General features: G+C 50.4%; 1 pseudogene; it reads right to left on the reverse strand.

Annotated features, from left to right (window-relative positions):
- Positions 1-259: 259 nt before the first annotated feature.
- Positions 260-1455, reverse strand: LOC123084974 (ervatamin-B-like; annotated as a pseudogene).
- Between the last annotated feature and the right edge of the window lie 4430 nt (positions 1456-5885).

Below are 5885 nucleotides of genomic sequence, written 5' to 3' on the forward strand. Positions count from 1 at the left end.
AACACATACACCTGACAAAACATAGACATCACACCACACGTAGGGCCACACACATATATATAGTACTATATCGTATCATCTGCAGGTATAGGGTGCCAAAGTAATTTAGCGTAGATCCAGCCATCGGTATCCGTGGCATCATCGTTCCCACAGTCAGCATGTGCGTGCACATGCATTGATGCAGCTTATTTTAATTGCACATTACGCTGCGCGTCATATGTAGTATACCCAGCGCGCAGACTATATGATATAGTACTAACTACATGACGGGGTAGGCACCGTACATGGCGATGCCACACAGCCCGCGGGGCCCGTCGGCTCCTCTGCGCACGAAGAAGAAGCCCTTCTGACCCCACGTCTGCCCCCACGAGTTCTTGGCGATCCAGTACTCTCCGGCGCCAGTGACCCCGTAGCCGACCACCGCCACCACGTGGTTCTGGCTGGTGGTGCACGGCCCCTTGTAAACGCCGGACTTGTAGTTCTGCAGCACGGGGCCGCTCCCCGTCGATTTGGACAGTCACCGGCGTCCCGAGCACGGCCAGCGCCAGCGCGCTCTCGCTGCTGCCCGGCCGTACATCCTGGACGCCGGTGATTTTGCCGACGCGGCGGGCTGCGTCGTGCACCGCGCATCTGCCTCGCTTGGCCAAGTAGGGGTACTCGGCCTCCGTGAGGAGGCCGCCTTTTGATTTGATCCATTCGAGTGCGCTCTTGGGCCACCCGTAGCCGCATGGCGAGCTGAACACACCCGTGCTGCAGTCAACCAGCTCCTGCACGGACAGGTCAACCAGCTCCCCGCCCTTTATCTTGTTCAAGCTCTCCACCGTCGCCGCTGCAGCAAATGCCCAGCAGCATCCTACAGCAATATTGTGCAACAAGGTTGTTTCAGGTGTGTAACCAGTAACCACACGCATGCATGCCATATAAATTTCTTACCACATGCCCCTTGTTGCTTGGCAGGCGTGACAACACCATGTTCCCTCCAGTCGAAATGCCGGGGAGGGTCAGCGGCGGTCATCGTTAAATTACGATCCTCCTCGACGGCGTTCTTGGATGATACTGCCTGCTCTGCAACATCTCCGGCTAAAGTAGTGATGAGACCACCACCATCACCGACTCCACCATAAGCGCCACCGACATACCGCGCCATGAACTCCTCATTAGTGAGGTCGGTGAACTCGTTCTCACCGAGCTCATAGCCGAGCCTCTCGGCCTCCCTGTTGGAGGCATCGATGAGGTCCACGTTGCGACGGTACACCTCAAACCGCCGCAGCTTCTCGGCGGCACTATGGTACGCCCGGCCATGCGCTGACATCCACCGGTGAACCTACCCAGCATCAGCAGGTCATTTTTGTCTCCATCGCCGGACATAGCACGGGAGGAAGGTAATGTGGTGCTGGAGAGGGTGACTAGGAGGACGAGGAGAGGCAACGAGCGGAAGAGGGGAGCCATGCCCATGTGTTGATGCAAGAACACTTGATTTTGGTGATGGTGGCGAGGGTTCTCAGTTTCGTGGGTCGTTTATATAGTGGGGGGATATTAAGCTAAGGAGGCTGTGGCCGCCGAGATGCCAATTATTTGCTCGGCATGCATGATGTGGAGTTGTGGCATGGCTACACCTCACATCATGCTACTCTTAGGCATTGGTGTCATTAATTATGTGATGCTAGCTCACATGCTATGCTCATACGTGGCATGGCTATGTAATTTTTATCCGGGTATATCTACGGCTACCGATAACATTATTAATTTGTTTATACACATCAAGGAAAATTAGAAGGCAATGGTGTTAGTATATGATGATTGCTCTCCATGGCCCATGTCATGCTCGTACTCCCTCCGTCCGGTAATACTTGTCATCAAAATGGATAAAAAGAGATGTATCTAGACGTATTCGGACGGAGGGAGTACATGGCATGTCTATGTGATTTTTATTTGCCCGCATATCACAGTTATGAAGGAGATAGATACAAGGGGTGCAAATTTTGTTAGCTGAAATTTTATGTTCGAGGGCCGAGCTTCAAACCAGGAGGCACACAATTTTTTAAAATTTTCTGTTTTGCTTCCTCAGAGTCGTCACTTGTGTCTTATATGTCTCTTTTGTATCCCTATGAATTTTGCTTTAAATTAATATAAAATGTGGGGATCCCTAAAAAAAATCTACGGCCACGCTTAACTTTACAAGTTTGTTCATGTATATACAAATCTCAAAAACGTTTAGCGGATCGTAGCAATTTGACTTTGTTTTTTCTTCTCAAAGTTAGAAAACTGATGAATTCTTGCATGAAACTCTAACTCCAGATTGTCGATTCTCCGTATGGCTTGCACTCTAAAGAATTCTAAATTGTATGAGAGTTAGCAAACATTTTTTTTTTCGAGATTGACGGGGGGGTCAAACCCCACCGCTTGTTATATTCCAACTCGAAGAGTGACTTGGCAGTCAGTACAAATACATGAAGGCGCACACAAAGTGCAAAGGAAAATTACAGAGGACGGCGCCCAGGAGGAGAGCCAAAAACTAGAGAAAGAACGAAGAAAACAGAGGGGAAGGTTGGCACAGAGACCAAACCGAAAACCCTGGTAACCAACACCTCAGGAGCAAGCTCCGCCGAGCAGCTCGTTCCACCATCAACAAAGAACCACAAGAAGCCCTAGGGAGAAAAAAGGCACCAAAAACGGCAGCTCACAGAGGAACATCATTGGCACGAACGAAGGGCGTCGCATAGCCAAGTTCGTGCGGTGACACCGGTGTGCCACCGTCGAAGCCGCAAGACGGCGCTCCACCGAGACCGAAGGGCACGACACCGGTGTATCGTCGCCGAGGTCGAAGGGCAGCTTGCCGCCAAGGCCACGCCAGGATATCCACGCAAGCGTCGTTTGGGCCACCATGATGCATAGCCCTGTCCATAAGGATAATCGAAGTAGGAGCATGCCAAGAAGCGTCAATGGCACGAACGAAGGGCGTCGGATAGCCGAGTTGGTGCGGCGGCACCGGTGTGCCGCCGGCGAAGCCGAAAGACAACGCGCCACCGAGACCGAAGGGCACAGTACCGATGTACTGCCGCCGAGGTCGAAGGGTAGCAAGTCGTCTAGGCCACCCCAGGACGTCCAGGCAAGCGCCAACAGAGTGTCCTAGGACAAAGGCTTGTTAGGATCCTAACCGAGGTGAAGATGGAGCAGCAAGGGGCGGATCCGCCCAGAGCAGAACAATCCAAGACGATGCCCCCAACGAGGAATTGACGTGGAGACGTCGACACCGCCGGACTCGGGGAACCCGGGTCCGAGATTTCTCTCTGGATCAAAGAGCAAGGGGGAGAGGACGGCAGTGCCAACTCGACGCCTCCAGGAAGGAAACGGCACCCATAGGTGTCGCCGTCGATTGAGCTTTTACCCGGCATTTGCATCCTCCACACTGCATCCCGAGGAGATTGGCCACCCACCGCCGAAGCCCAACATCTAGGCAAGAGCCGGGCCATGGGGGTGCCGAGGAAACAAGCTGGCACGGCCAGCAGGAGACATCAGATCCGACGAAGGGGAGGCAGCCCGCAGCCGGGGAGAACGGCGGCAACGAGCAGCCCGCCTCACCACGAGGAGGCGACGACGACCCAGGCCATCAGGGAGCAGCAGCCACCTGCTGCTGCAACTGCTGGACGAGGGCTGCCCAGTCACCGCCGAACGAGCGAGGGGGAGCCGTACCGCGCGAGCCCCTGGATCTGAGTGGAGCCGCCGCTTTCCCCGCAGGCCAGAGGAGGCCGATGCAAGGAGGTGCCCCAACTAGACCACGACAGAGGGGATCCGGGGAGCCAGCCACAACGTTGACAAGGGGAGGCACTGCGCAGCGGGGGGGCTCCAGGGAGAAGGGTCAGGGGTCGTCGTTGAAGCAGGGGAGGATGCGGGAGAGGAGAGCCGATGCGCACGCAAGGGAGCGAATCCCGCCGCCGCCGGCCGTCGGCGGGCTTTGCCCGGCGACGTCTGCCAGCGGCGGCGAGGGGAGGTGGCGTTGGTGGGGTCGGCGGCGGCGGCGGCTAGGGTTCCGCCCGAGCCGCCCCCAGGGGGACGACGCGGGGGCTCAGTCTATAGTATCAACCTAAAAAGAATTAATAAGCTGAAGGAGTTAGCAAACATGGCACGGCTGTATAATTTCTATTTGGGTCTATCTACCGCTGCCGATAACATTATTAATTTGTTTACACATATACAAATCGAGAAAAATTAGGAGAGTATATGATGATTGCTCTCCATTGCCCATGCCATGCTCGTACATGGCTTGGCTATGTGATTTTATTTGTGTCTATCTACGGCCACCCATAAGGCCATAACTCTATAAAATTGTCTATACATGTACAAAATTTAGAAAATGTCCAGCGGGTTGTAGCAATTTGATTTTTTTCCCCAAAGTTAAAAAACCGATGAATTCTTGCACGAAACTCAACACCGGATTGATGATTCTCTGAATTGTTTGCACTCCACAGAATTCTCAATCGTACTACCTCTGTCTGGTTTTCTTGGTCCTCATTGTATTTTGGGCCAAACTTGGAGCACATATTAAGCTAGCAAAATGTTAATACATGTCACTAAAAATTATATTGTCGAATTCATATTTAATATGATTTTCATTGATGTTATATTTGCTTCACATAACTTATATTTTATTTGTTAAATTTATGGTCAAAATATAATCATAAAAACGAGGAGACTAGTAAACCCGGATGGAGTGAGAATTTTTTAGAGAAAAGATGGAGTGAGAATTACTAGCAAACATGTTTTTATTATTTTCTTTTATTCCCTCGTGGATCATGCCCAGGGACAAGCGGACCCATGCATTTGAAAGAAACTGTATCGCACTGATTAAGCTAAGATATACGAGAATTTGCTAGTAATTCTCCATCATTGTTCATTTTACGTGTCTCCATCATTGGTGCCCCTTCGAGGTTCCACGCGGCGCCAAATATATAATCGCGTGACCAGCTAAATTAGAGGCCTGCACCTAGAGCTTTTTTTTAGGAACTGGTAGGAGCACTGCCTTTTCTTATAGAAGAGCGAAAAACGCAATGTATAGAGTGGCGCACGTTTTATATTGACATGCCCCGCCAACTCTCGTTGCTTAATTGCCTCGAAGGCCAACATTGCGACCTCACAGTGCGCCATCCGTAGTCCAGTGAAAACACACCTATTTCTTTCCTTCCAGATTGACCATAAGGTGTAGATTATCATCCCGCTGTGCCGCCGATGCACTTAATTTGGTTGGTTTGCAAGCATCATGTCCCACCAATCCGACACATGGTAGTTAGGACACATCTGAGACTTGTATGGACAAGCATACATTTCCCTTTTAGAGAAGCAGAGCCACAAGTTTAATGATGCTTTCTTTTACTGATAATATACATATGTGCATGGTCTGACAAAGAAACAAACCAATATATCAACACCAAGATAATCACATATACTCCCTCCGTTCCTAAATATAAGTCTTTGGAGAGATTTCACTATGGACCACATACGGAGCAAAATGAATGAATCTACACACAAAATGCATCTATATACATCCGTATGTGGTCCATAGTGAAATAACTACAAAGACTTATATTTAGGAACGGAGGGAGTAGTACCTAATCTGACGTTGTCAGGTCCTGCACAACATTTTTCATGTATATGCACTGCAAGAATTTCTCATGGAACCTACATGAACTTGTCGTCATGGCACACACATTGCTCAGCCAGAACAAGATAACTCGTCAGTTCATCTATTCTTTTTTGCAATACTGATGATGTTACTCTGTTGTTGACAGCAGTACTGGGTGTTGAGATATAGCTGATTGAGTTGGAGGGAGCTCCAAGTCTGCCGACTCATCGTATCGATGAAGACAATAAAAAGATACTGAGTATTC

Source organism: Triticum aestivum, chromosome 1B (genome assembly GCF_018294505.1).
Source record: "Triticum aestivum cultivar Chinese Spring chromosome 1B, IWGSC CS RefSeq v2.1, whole genome shotgun sequence".
NCBI lineage: Eukaryota > Viridiplantae > Streptophyta > Magnoliopsida > Poales > Poaceae > Triticum > Triticum aestivum.